Consider the following 14,854-nt stretch of genomic DNA (forward strand, 5'->3'; position numbering starts at 1 on the left):
GTTCTATGAAGCCCTACAAGACCTTCTAGAACTAACACCAAAATCAAAAATATCATTTAATCATAGGGGACTGGAATAAGAAAGTAGGAAGTTAAGAAATACCTATAATAACAGGCAAATTTGGCCCTGGAGCACAAAATGCAGCAGGGCAAAGGCTAACAGAGTTTTGCCAAGAGAACACACTGGTCAGAGGAAACACCCTCTTCCAACAACAACACAAGAGATCACTATACACATGGACATCACCAGAGGGTCAATACAAAAATCAGATGGATTATATTCTTTGCAGCCAAAGATGGGGAAGCTCTATACAGTCAGCAAAACAAGACCTGGAGCTGACTGTGGTTCAGATCATGAACTCCTTATGGCAAAATTCAGATTTCAATTAAAGAAAGAAGGGAAAACCACTAGCCCTTTTAGGGATGCTGCTAAGTCTGCTAAGTCGCTTCAGTCGTGTCTGATTCTGTGCGACCCCATAAGACGGCAGCCTACCAGGCTCCCCCGTCCCTGGGATTTTCCAGGCAAGAACACTGGAGCGGGTTGCCATTTTCTTCTCCAATGCATGAAAGTGAAAAGTGAAAGTGAAGTCACTTAGTTGTGTCCGACTCTTCGTGACCCCATGGACTGCACCCTTCCAGGCTCCTCCGCCCATGGGATTTTCCAGGCAAGAGTACTGGAGTAGGGTGCCATTGCCTTCTCCACTTTCAGAGATGACCTAAGTCAAATCCTTTATGATTATACAGTGGAAGTGACAAACAGATTCAAGGGATTAAATCTGACAGACAAAGTGCCTAGAGAACTATGGGGGGAGGTTCATAACATTGCACAGGAGGCTGTGATCAAAACCATCCTCAAGAAAAAGCAATGCAAAAAGGTAAAATGGTTTTCTGAGGAGGCCAAATAGCAGAGAAATGAAGAGAAGTGAAAGACAAAGGAGAAAAGGAAAGATATACCCATCTGAATGCAGAATTCCAAAGAATAGCAAGAGATAAGAAACCATTCTTATATGAACAATGCAAAGAAATAGAGGAAAACAGTGGAATAAGAAAGACTAGAGATCTCTTAAAGAAAATTAGAGACACCAAGGGAACATCTCATCCAGAGATGGGCACAATAAAGTATGGACCTAACAGTAAGGACAGTATGGACCTAACAGAAGCAGAAGAGATTAAGAAGAGGTGGCAATACACAGAACTATACAGAAAAGGTCTTAATGGCCAGGATAACCATGATGGTGTGATCACTCACCCAGAGCCAGCCATCTTGGATTGTGAAGTCAAGTGGGCCTTAAGAAGCATTATCACAAACAAACCTAGTAGAGGTTATGGAATTCTAGCTGAGCTATTAAAACATGAAAAGATGATGCTGTTAAAGTGCTGCACAATATGTCAGCAAATTTGGAAATCTCAGCAGTGGCCACAGGACTGGAAAAGGTCAGATTTCATTCCAACCCAAAGAAGGCCAATGCCAAAGATTGTTCAAAATACCACATAATTGCACTCATTTCCCATGCTAGCAAGGTAATGCTCAAAATGCTTCAGGCTAGGCTGCAACAGTACACGAACTGAGAATTTCCAGAAGTACAAGCAGGATTTAGAAAAGGCAGAGGAATCAGTGATTAAATTGTCAACATCCACTGGATCAAAGAAAAGACAAGAAAATTCCAGAAAAACACCTACTTCTGCTTCACTGACTGTGTTAAAGCCTTTGACTATGTGGATCACAACAAACTGTGGAAAATTCTTAAAGAGATGGAAACCAGAACACCTTACCTGTCTCTTGAGAAACCTATATGTAGGTCAAGAAGCAATAGTTAGAACCGGACATGAAACAACTGACTGGTTCAAATTGGCAAAGTAGTACACCAAGGCTGTATATTGCCACCCTGCTTTTTAACTTATATGCAGAGTATATAATGCAAAATGCCAGGCTGGATGAAGCTGAAGCTGGGATCAAGATTGCCGGGAGATATATCTGTAACCTCAGATATGCAGATGACACCACCCTTATGGCAGAAAATGAGAGGAACTAAAAATCCTCTTGATGATGGAGAAAGAGGAGAATCAAAAAGCTGGCTTAAAACTCAACATTCAAAAAATGAAAATCATGACATCCAGTCCCATCACTTCATGGTAAATAGATGGAGAAACAATATAAACAGTGACAGAATTTATTTTGTTGGACTCCAAAATCACTGCGGATGGTGGCTGCCACCATGAAATCAAAAGATGCTTACTCTTTGGAAGAAAAGCTATGACAAACCTAGACAGTGTATTAAAAAGCAGAGATATCACTTTGCTGACACAGATCCATAGAGTATTCACATATGGATACGAGAGTTGGACCATAAAGAAGGCTCAGTGACAAAGAATTGATGCTTTTGAACTGTGATGCTGCAGAAAACTCTTGAAACTCCTAGGGACAGCAAGGAGGGTGAAACCTGACAATCCTAAAGAAAATCAATCCCAAACATTCATTGGAAGGACTGATACCGAAGCTGAAGCTCCAATATTCTGGACACATGATGCAAAGGGCTGTCTCATTGGGAAAAACCCTGATGCTGGGAAAGATTAAAGCAGGAGGAGAAGGGGATGACAGAGGATGAGACGGTTGGATGGCATCACCAACTCAATGGACATGAGTTTGAGCAAACTCCAGGGGATAGTAAAGGATGGGGAAGCCTGGCATGCTGCATGCCATTGGGTCAAAAAGAGTCAGACATCTGAGCGACTGAACAACAGTAGCAACACGTATGTACTATGGATGTTCCTTAAAAATCTATCAGTAGAGTTAACATACAATCTAACTGTGAACATAGATTCAAAGAATGCTTGAATTAGAAAAGATATTCTTTGCAGCACTATTTACTGTAGCCAAGACGCGGAAGCAACCTAAATGTTCATTGACAGGTAAATGGATAAAGAACATGTGGTATATAATGGAATATTTCCAGCCATAAAAAGAATGAAATAATGCCATCTGCATAATATGAATGGACATAGATTATCATATTGAGTGAAATAAGTCAGATGTAGAAAGACAAATACCATATATCACTTATATGTGGAATCTAAAATAGTGATACACATCAACTTATTTACAAAACTGAAATAGACTCTCAGAAATGGAAACCAAATTATGGTTACCAAAGGGGATAGTGAGCATGGGAGAGACATAAATTAGGAGCTTGGGTTTAACATATACACACTACCATATATAAAATAGGTGACCAACAGTGACCTACTGTATAGCACAGGAAATTGTATTCAATATGCTTATAGTAACCTTTATTTTTTAACTGAACACTAAGTATTTTGTATTGATGTGTTGTTGATGTGTTATGTTAGTTTCTCAAGTACAGAAAAGTGATTAAGATATACATATATATATTCTTTTTTATATTCTTTTCATTATGTTCTATTGCAAGATACTGAATATTGTTCCATATACAACACGATAGGACCTTGTTGTTTATCCATTCAATATATAACACTTTGCATCTGCTACTTCTAAACTCCCAATCCACTGTCTGCCACTAGCCCACCTCGTTGGCAACCACAAGTCTGTTGTCTTTGTAAATCTGTTTCATAAATAATTTCATTTGTGTCATATTTCAGGTTCCACATATAAGTGATATCATATGGTATTTGCTTTCTCTTTCTAACTTACTTTGCTTAGTATGATAATCTCTAGGTTCATCAATGTTGCTGTAAATGCCATTTCTTTATTCTTTTTCATGGTTTTATATATGTACCATATCATGTTTATGAATTAATTTTTCAGTGGACATTTAGGTTGCTTCCACATCTTGGCTATTATAAACATTGCTGCTATGAACAAAGGGGTGCATTTATCTTTTTGAATTATAGTTTTGGCTAATAGAGGTGCAGAAGTAGGACTGCTGGATCATGTGGTAATTCTATTTTTGTTTTTAGTAACTCATTTTTATTTACATATTTTGACTGAGCTGTGCAGCATGCAGGATCTTTTCTCAACCAGAGATTGAACCCATGCTCCCTGCAATGGGAGATTATAATAACCTTTAATGGAAATGTCTGAAAAAGAATGTATATACATATACATATTACTGAATCACTGCTCTGAGCTTGAAAGTAACACAATATTGCAAATGAATGATCTATCAACTAAGAAACAAAATGTTATGCAGAGAGGAGGAATTAACATAATCCATAAATTGCAATGTCTTGGATTTTACCTTTTTCTGCAAAGGAAAAAGAAAACCCTGACTGAAGATTCTACCAGGGACACACCTAGGAAGGGCCAACACTAATGAGGGGCCACCACACAGCAGAGAGAGAATAGTCATGTCAAATGAAGAAGCAAAGGCTTTGAGACCAGAATCAGCCTTGGACCCTGTCCCAAATTCTATTACTATAACTTGTACTGTCTTGCACAACGAGGAGCTGACTCCATTTCTATGGTTCTTCTTTTATAATCTGAGTTTTGTGTACACAGAGTATATTTTCGTGTGGGCCCAAAATCTCTAGTTCTTCCTTTCTCATGAGGTGAGCCATGTGGTTTGTTCACTAACTGTTGTGCCAGGGGGAAAGGGCTGCATGTGAAATGAGTGCAAATGTGTGGTAGTTTGAGCATTTTTTGGCATTGCCCTTCTTTGAAAGTGAAAGTGTTAGCCGCTCAGTCATGTCCAACTCTTTGCAACTCCATGGACGAGGCTCCTCTGTCCATGGGATTCTCCAGGCAAGAACACTAGAGTGGGTTGCCATTTCCTCCTCCAGGGGATCTTCCCCACCCAGAGATGGAACCTGGGTCTCCTGTACTGCAGGTGGACCACTTACCATCTGAGCCACCAGGGAAGCATCCTTTTACCATCTGAGCCACCAGGGAAGCCCTTCTTTGGGACGGGAATAAAAACTGACCTTTTCCAGTCCTATGGCTGCCTCTGAGTTTTCCAAATTTGCCAACATATGGAATGCAGCACTTTAACAGCATCAGCTTCTAGAATTTGAAATAGCTCAGCTGGAATCCCATCACCTCCACTAGATTTGCTTATAGAAATGCTTCCTAAGGCTCACTTGACTTCACACTCCAGAATGTCTGGCTCTTAGTGAGTGACCACACCATCATGTCTATCTAGGTCATTAAGGTTTATCTAGGTCATTAAGGTTGTTCTTGTATGGTTCTGTGTATTCTTGCCACCTCTTCTTAGTATCTTCTGCTTCTATTATGTCCTTACCATTTCTGTCCTCGTGCCATCTTTGCATGAAATGTTCCCTTGATATCTACAATTTTCTTGAAGAGGTCTCTAGTCTTTCCTGTTCTATTGTTTTTCTCAATCCTTTTGCAGTGTTCACTGAAGAAAGCCTTCTTATCTCTGCTTGCTATTCTCTGCAACTCTGCATTCAGTTGGGTATATATTTCCTTTTCTCCTTTGTCTTTCATTTCTCTTCTTTCCTCAGCTATTTGTAAAGCCTCCTCAGACAACCACTTTGCCTTCTTGCATTTCTTTTTCTTTAGGATGTTTTGGGTCACTATCTCTTGTACAATGGTACAAATCTCTGTCCATAGTTCTGCAGGTACTCTGTCTACTAGATCTAATCCTTTGAATCTATCTGTCATCTCCATTGTATAATCATAAGGGATTTGATTTAAGTCATACCAGAATGACTTAGCGGTTTTCCCTACTTTCTTCAATTTAAGCCTAAATTTTGCAATAAGGAGTTCATGATCTGAGCCACAGTCAGCTCCAGGTCTTGTTTCTTTAACTGTATAGAGCTTCTCCATCTTTGGCTGCAAAGAAAATAATCAATCTGATTTTGATATTGACCATTTAGTGATGTCTATGTGTAGAGATATCTCTTGTGTTTGGGGGAAAGGATGTTTGCTATCACCAATGTGTTCTCTTGATAAAACTCTGCTAACTTTTGCCTTGCTTTATTTTGTACTCCAAGGCCAAATTTGCCTGTTACTTCAGGTATCTCTTGATTTGCTAATTTTGTATTCGAGTCCCCTATGATGAAAAAGACATCTTTTTTTGGTGACAGCAAAGCTGTTTTAACTGATTGTTGGGTTTGTCATCAGATTCCTTGGTCAATACAAGGCCAATATAAGTCCTTCATAATTCTTATCACTGACTCTTCAGATATTCCTATGATCTGTAAAATGTTTCCACATCAGCATATACATTCATGTTTGTTTCCTACATTCAATCCACTTACTTAATTAATTCTGAAGTTTCTATGATGACAAAATGTTGCAAAACCAAACAGTTCTTAATTTTCAAAATTACTTTGCAGGGGAAAACATACTATAATCCAGACAATGTTGTGCTTCTCTAATATAACCATCTAATGACTCACATACAGAATAAAATTTCTGCATTGAAGGATCCCCTTTCTAATCTAAATGAAATCTTGGGTAGATGGTTCAATTCTGGGGATTCATGGATTCAGTCTCTGCTTCTGATTTTGTTATTGTTGTTAGCTATATTGACTGTGTCCTATATCATCTATAGAATAACAACCTCTCATGCCTCCCAATGTATATTCAAAACTCCAACTAAAACAATGATGTCTAAATGACTTGATCATATCTATGTTGTTGTTGGTTAGTCACTAAGTCATGTCTGACTCTTTTGTAATCCCCATGGACTGTATCCTGCCAGGCTCCTCTGTCCATAGGATTTCCCAAGCAAGAATACTGGAGCGGGTTGCCATTTCCTTCTCCAAGGGATCTTCCTGACCCAGAGCTCAAACATGCATCTCCTGCTTGATGGGTGGATTCTTTACCACTGAGCCACCTGGGAGGCATGATATAAAATGATGGGCATGAACAATGCACATAGAGGATAAAATTAGTGTGCATCCTATTGGACAACCTAGAATTGACTATCAGTCCTTGCCAAGCATTCCACTAGATTAACCCCTAAAAGGAGAGAGAGAAATGAGCTATAAAGACTGGGCATTGAGGGACATGATGGAGCCAGGGCAAGTAAGTAACTACTTTGGTATCAGGGGACTAAATATTTGATCACTAATGCTTTCTATCGAAAGATTAATGACCAAAAGATGTCGAAATAAAGTGTATATTTTAAAGCAGGACAAGAAAAGATTAAGCATAAAATTCCCTCTTTGTGTTTGTCTGGATCCCCTCCCTTCCTCTCTAATGCGCAATGTGTGTCTGCATTACACATTAACTAGAGCTCCTCAAAGGTGGGAGCACCTACTCACCTGTAAAGATCAATTGCTTTTATTTTTTCTTCTGACACTAGCACTATAACTTCTAAAATCACTATTCTGTTTTCTGCCCATGGATGCCACAAAGTAAGTATCATTAAAATTTTCACCCTCTGCTGCTCTCAGAGTCTCCTAAAGAGCCCAAACAATTTGGCAAATTCTTCATCAGAGGTTTGAGCTTTGAAACAACTTGATGCAAGTCTGAGGAACCATTTTGAGCAGTGGGGAACCCTCACAGCCTATCTGTGGTGATAAAGGATCCAAATACCAAGTGCTCCAGAGGCTTCAGGCTTCTCACATATGCCACTGTGCAGGAGGTGGGTGCAGAGAGGAGCGCAAGGCCACTCAAGGTGGATGGAAGAGCTGTGGAACCAAAGACGGCCGTCTCAAGAGAAGACTCTCAAAGACCTGGTGCCCACTTAACTATGAAAAAGACTTTTGTTGGTGGTATTAAAGAAGACACTGAAGAACATCACGTAAGAGTTTATTTTAAACAGTGTGGGAAATCTGAAGTGATTGAAATCATGAATGATTGAGGCAGTGGCAAAATAAGGTTTTGCTTTGATGACCATGACTCTATGGACAAGACACAACTCTGTAGACAATGACCCCTATAGTCATTCAGAAATATACCTCAGTGTAAATGGAATTCCCAGGTAGTGCTACTGGTAAAAATCTACTTGCCGATACAGGAAAACCTGGAGATGCAGGTTCGATCCCTGGGTCAGGAAGATCCCCTGGAGAAAGAAACGGCAACCCACTCTAGTTTTCTTGCCTGGAGAATCTCATGGACAGAGGAGGCTGGTAGGCTACAGTCCATGGGGTCACAAAGGGTCAGACATGACTAAAGCAACTTAATATACACGCTGTGAATGGCCATAACTATGAAGTATGGAAAGCCCTATCTAAGCAAGAAATGGCTAGTGCTTCATCTAGTCAAGGAAGCCACAGTTGTTCTGGAAACTTTGGTGGTGGTCACAAGTGGTTTTGGTGGGAATGACAAACTTTGATTTTTTTTTTTTACTTTATTTTACTTTACAAGGAATTTCAGTGGTTGAGGTGGCTTTGGTGGCAGCCCTGGTAGTGGTGGATATGGAGGTCATGGGGTGTCTATAATGGATTTGGTAATCATGGTAATTATGGAGGAGGCAGTCCTGGTTATGCTGGAGAAGGCAGAGGCTGTGGAAGTGATGGACAGGGTTATGGGAAGCAGGGCAGTGGCTATGGTGGGAGAGGCAGCTATGACATCTATAATAACGGAGGATGTGGAAGTGGTTTTGGTGGTGGTGATGGAAGCAATTTTGAATATGGTGGAAGTTACAATGATTTTGGCAATTACAACAATCAGTCTTCAAATTTAGGAACCATGAAAGGAGGAAACTTTGGAGGCAGAAGTCCTGGTCAAGGTTCCAGCAGTACCTGTAGTTATGGTGGTGGCAGAAGGTTTTAATTACAGCCAGGAAAGAAAGTTTAGCAGGAGAGTCAGAGACGTGACAGGGAAGCTACAGGTTACAATAGATTTATCAACTCAATGAAACACAGTGGTGGCAGGGCCTAACTGCTACAAAGTAGACTTGTTTTAGACAAGACTCACTGCGTACGGGCAAAAGAGAAAACTTGAGTACTCTATGTGTGACAAACTGTACAACAGGTTAGTTTAGTTTCTGTTCTGTGTTAAGTGTAAAGCAGTCCAAAAGAGGGTTTTAATGTAGCTTTTTTGTGTACCCATACTGTTAATTGCTGAATGCAATAGTTTGATTATGATGCTGAATAACTGTGTCTTTTTTTAAAATGTGCTGTGTAAAGTTAGTCTATTCTGACGACATTTTGGTAAACTATATCAACAGTGTGAAGTTAGAATTCCTTCAGGGTGATGCCAGATTCTATTCAAAATTTATTTACAACCTGCTTGAGTGTAGAAACCATTCTCTTCAGAAACATTGATGTAGTTGAACTGACAGTTAGTTACCATGTTGTGACCTGGAGTTTACCATTAAAAGGTTCACCCAAGCAGAGTCATGGAGTTTTTGGTTATTAATATGATTGTTGACACATCCTATGCAATATATCTAGTTGAATTATGGTACCAGATAAAGTTCTAGATGGGAACGAAGTCTGTGTATAATCCATTATCATGTGCAATCAATAAATTATTTAATACCTTCTTGAAAAAAAAAGGGTAGAGTTCTTTCCTAGCTCTGTAAGAGTCATGCTGACTTGTTGCTCTCTTTGCATGTGTTTGCCTGCAGCATGTATGTATCCTTGATGACTTTTATGTAAAATATCAGTATGTCATTTTGATGTATGATCCTTTGTCTCAAAAATGCATATGACTATGCCTTATGCATATGACTATGCCTTCAACTTCTAACAGGTAGAAGAGTTCTCAGAGCTTTCTGAGAATCTGCCTCCCAAGTTATAATCCTCAGTTTGGCTCAAATAAAATCCTCTTCTTTCTTCTTAACTTGATAGCTAATTGAATAAAAAATCTGAAGATGGAACACAGTCTATATGTCCAAAATAGGTATTTACTAAACCTAAGCATTTAGCAAATTTATAGAAGAGTCTGAAGTAATGTTATGGTCTTTATTAGAGACCCAGGGCCTTGGGCCAGTTCCCAGAGGAGCCCCTAGGTGTGGAGGGAAAGTCTGCCCCTGGGGTCAGGTAGTCAGTTCCTTCCCACTCATGCAATCTGGACTGGTCCTTGAATGGCTCATGTTTCATCTTATCTACACATGGGTGATGATATTTACCTCTCAGAATTTCTAGGATGATTAAACAAGAGGAGAAAAATCCTAGACCTAAGACACTCTTAGCACATTAGTCACAACCAGGTCCCAACCTCCCCTCCTCTCTCACTAGTCACCAAAGGATAAAAAAATTAGTTTCTGGCCCAAATGTTCTAGATTGAGAGCCTCTGTGATCAGGCTGTAGTTTCCCTCAACATCCAAAAATCCTATATAATGAACATAAATATAAAGAAAATTACTTCAGCATATGACCCCTGAATATTTTTGTTATGGAGCTTTTCTATGTTATAGAGCTTTTTCTATGGGCTAGATACATTGCACACATTCTTATTTAATACTGTTAGGATGCATTTTTAAACAAATTATTTCCATTTTCTCCCTTTCCTAGACCATTTCTATGAGAAACTTAGTGACTATGAATCTTTTGACATCTGTATAAATTTTTATAAAGATAAGCCACTTGCTAGTTTTAAGCCCAGAACTATTTCACAATCGTTTGGGGTTCATCCTTTTGAAATGTAAACACCTGAGGTGACACCTCACTCTGCCTGTCACTGTAGAATGTAACCTAAGTACCTTTCTTGGAACTGTAACCATCTGCTGGCAGGGAAGATTGTAATAGAAATTTATGATTCCATTGGATAAAGGTATTTAGCTAGTGCAAGTGGTTTTCTGATTTCCAAGTGAGTTTAGATGCTGTCAAGTCCTCTAATGGGAAGGTGAGGTGCATTAACTGTGAGAGTTTATGTATGTCGTGGTTAAAAATAGAGTGTCATAGAATGGCTGTGGCAGCTCAGCTGTATAAGTGGGTAGAATATCCTTTGCTATCTCTTTTCACAGATACCCTGAAATGCACTGTACACTGATATGCATATTCACTAGTAAAACTGCTTTCTACTTCTCTGTTTTGTGGAGAGGACTCTATTTTGGAAGGAACTTACTTTCTCTACAATACACACTGTTGTTGTTGTTGTCGTTGTTATCGTTTAGTCGCTCAGTCGTGTCCAACCCTTTTTGCAATCCCATGGACTCCAGGCTTCTCTGCCCAGGCTCCTCTGGGATTTCCCAGACACGAATACTGGAGTAGGTTGCCATTTCCTTCTTCAGGAGTTCTTCTTGACCTAGGGATTGAACCCATATTTCTTGCATTGGCAGGTGGATTCTTTACCACTGAGCCACCAGAGAAGCCTGACAATAATCATTACAACCCTCATTTTACAGATAAGAAAAGTGAGGTGAGGAGGTGAACAGGCCGGGGGGCATCAGAGCTCAATAAGGTTTCTGAACAGAAGTTCACCCACGGCTTTCATATGCCATTGCTGATTATGCTGACAGCACCTTTCACGTTCCTGTGACTGGACTTAATAAGATCTGCATTTGGAGAAAACCAGTGGAAAAATTGCTCTGTAAATTGTGAAGTGCTACCAAAGACATCAGGCCTTCTTATGATGCAGGGCTTCAGACATCATGAACTCAAGAATCCCTTCATCCTATATAATAAGATGCTTCCAGAAGGATGCTTGGCATTACAAATAAAATCAATGGAGTTGTTTTTAGTTAATTATTTGAATATTTATAATCATTAAAAAAGATTTAATGATTTGTAATAAAAATCAAGCTATTGTAAAATTAAGTTTTCTCTTAGGTAAGCTACTAAATTTAGCTAGACTTCAGTTTTTTAACCCAAAAACAGTAGACAAATTGTAGCACAGCTAAACAAAACTCTGTTAGAGGGTTCTAGGTACTTTCACCCGAAGCATTTTGCTGCAAACAGTTTTGCCTCATAACTGATAGGCCATAAGGCATTTTTTCCATGAAAGATAAAATAACTGTTTGGCAGTTTAGTTTCAACTGGTTCAAATCCATTAGGATTTCTTCCAGTTAATGACATTATTAGTGGTTTATCAAGCTGACAAATGACTATGATCTGCCCCAGAAGTTGGTATACTTTGAAACACACTACATTGCATGAGAAAGAGGCCAGGGGTCTTGAAGGCACAGAGTTGAAATCACATTTCCCACAGAACTTCAGAATGTCTGTCAATGAACATCTGACAGTCTGCCAGGAACAAGCAATGTAGCAGGGTTCACAGTGCAACACAGAGAATGAACAAACACACATCCTAGTGTTTGGAAACTGACACCTCTCAAGGAAGGAAGACATTTCAGTGAAAATGTGCAATGACAAATAAACAAGTAAAAAATATATATTTATAAAATACTGTGAACAAAAGACCTAGAAAATAAGTGCTTAGGTATAATCCACAAAATAAAATAGTTATTTGTGCAGTATTGCCATGGATACATACACTATTTACTTATTGTTACTTTAACTTTAAAGGTAAAATTGCCTTATCAGTTAGTTGACAAGAATGTCTGTGGCAAAGATGTTTACAACAGCAACAAAAAATGATGTTTACAGCAAGGTGCTTACCCAGATAGGACATTAGAGATCCCAAACCTCTCAATTTTCACCTGGTGTTCTGGTAATAGGCCACATTGTCAGACCTTTGGAAATCATGAAAACACAGATGAGGAAACAAAGTCTCCTGATTAGTCACCATCTAGTACTTTCTAAGTAAAACTATATTCCATGCCTTTCTGAGAATGACTGAAAAGTGAACTCACCTTGGTTCTCAATGGCATCCTCTGTGTGGGACTGGCGCAACTTCCAGAGGTCCTGGTTAGTTGGTCTGAAGTACTCCCTTCAGTTCAGTTAAGTCACTCAGTTGTGTCCAGTTCTTTGTGACCCCATGGACTGCAGCATGCCAGGCCTCCCTGTCCATCACCAACTCCTGGAGTTTACCCAAACTCATGACATTGAGTCAGTGATGACACCCAACCATCTCAGCCTCTGTCATCCCCTTCTCCTCCTGCCCTCAATCTTTCCCAGCATCAGGGTCTTTTCCAATGAGTCAGTTCTTCACATCAGGTAGCCAAAATATTAGAGTTTCAGCTTCCATATCGGTCCTTCCAATGAATACTCAGGACTGATTTCCTTTAGGATGGACTGGTTGGATCTCCTTGCAGGCCAAGGAACTCTCGAGAGTACCATAGTTCAAAAGCATCAATTCTTCGGTGCTCAGCCTTCTTTATAGTCCAACTCTCACATCCATACATGACTACTGGAAAAACCATAGCTTTAACTAGACAGACCTTTGTTGGCAAATGTGGGTATTTTTTTAAACAATGATCTCTCTAGATAATTGTAATCTGCATCACCTTGCTAAGCCTTGTCTGCCCCCTTCCCAGTGGCTCCCTTCCATCTGAAGGAACCCCTTGGTAAGGCAGTGCAGAACAACTTCATTTTTAATCTGGCAAATCCATTATTCTGAGTCAGGGCATGTTCATGGGCTGACTTAACTGACTATCTAAGAGATGCAATCTGGGCCAGGGAGGAGACCAGGAGAGGAAAGAGAGAAGAGCAGCTGCTCACAGCTCAAAGGTCATAGGCTGCAGATGAGGAGTTGTGGAGTCCAGCTCCAGCAGCCAGGGAATCAGCCTGAAGGGATGGGTGGTGTGGGCAAGTAATGATGCAGCCTCTCATTTAGTTTTCTTGGACAGCATGTTTATTTCAAGCTTTAGGTTTTCTTTTATACTTTGACAAAGCATTAGGTCAGAGGTTTGACATTTTTAATTTCCCCTCACCCAGATTTATTGTCTCTGTAAATTATTGTTGCCCTTAAGCAGAGTTTCTGCTTCAGTGGTTCTCTCAGAATTGTGTTTACTTTAACTTGTGATTACATTGTAACTCGTGCTTATATCTGGGCTGCATACCACAAACCTCACTTTATTTCTTATCTTTCTAAATCCTGTTTGCCCCTAGTATCCTGATCTCACTATTTCTCAAGAAGGCTTCTAGCTATTAATATCTCTAAAATTCCTAATCTCTATAAGCCATAATAAAATATGCTTACATTACAACATTCCTTAAATCTTTAGCTTCTAACTATTTTTAATTATTCCTAAGCTCTAAATTCAGCAAACTCTTTTGCCATAAACATTTCCCTCACAAATAAGTTTCAGATAACAATCCTTCCCATGGCCTCAAGCTGTGGCCTACATGCTCATCCTAGAACACTCTTTTGTAAGGATCCTTGAACAAATGTCAATGATTAACCTTATGAATTATTTTCTGAGCACAACTGCAGAAGGCTTTGTGCCTTCTCATGCTCCTCTCAAGAACAATAAGCACTTTAATACTCTTTTCAGTCAACTCAGCTGAGGAAAGGAAAAAACAAGTCAGAATCACAAGACCTAGCTCCTTCATCCCGGGTGCGTGCTTGTGGGACAAGGAGAGGGAGTTGGGGCTGTGCCTCCATTTTGTCAGTAATGTCTAACGCGGCTCCCAACAAGGAGTCAAGCTTGAGGAAGTGATCAGCCTAAAATCAACTGGAGACGTTTGAGTGGTGGTAGTACCTAAGCGGATCTGACTCCAAAATCTTCCTGAATCCAACAGTTATGCAAATAGCCTTAAACATTGTGAGGCTATGATGACCCATTTGTGGGAAAGCTGCTAAGTTGCTTCAGTCGTGTCCGAATCTGTGCGACCCCATAGACAGCAGCCCACCAGACTCCTCTGTCCCTGGGATTCTCCAGGCAAGAACACTGGAGTGGGTTGCCATTTCCTTCTCCAATGCATGAAAGTGAAAAGTGAAAGTGAAGTTGTTCAGTCATGTCTGACTCTTAGTGACCCCATGGACTGCAGCCTACCAGGCTCCTCCATCCATGGGATTTTCCAGGCAAGAGTACTGGAGCGGGGTGCCATTGCCTTCTCCTTGTGGGAAAGGGTTCTTCCATTTTATCTTCTCCACAACCTTATGAAATTGATACTTTGCCTCCATTTTCCGCACAAGAAAAATGGAGACATTGAGATGTTAATGATGTGCC

General features: G+C 39.9%; 1 pseudogene; it reads left to right on the plus strand.

The window, feature by feature from the left end:
• Positions 6,952–8,664, plus strand: LOC108638622 (annotated as a pseudogene).

Source organism: Capra hircus, chromosome 2, assembly GCF_001704415.2.
Source record: "Capra hircus breed San Clemente chromosome 2, ASM170441v1, whole genome shotgun sequence".
NCBI lineage: Eukaryota > Metazoa > Chordata > Mammalia > Artiodactyla > Bovidae > Capra > Capra hircus.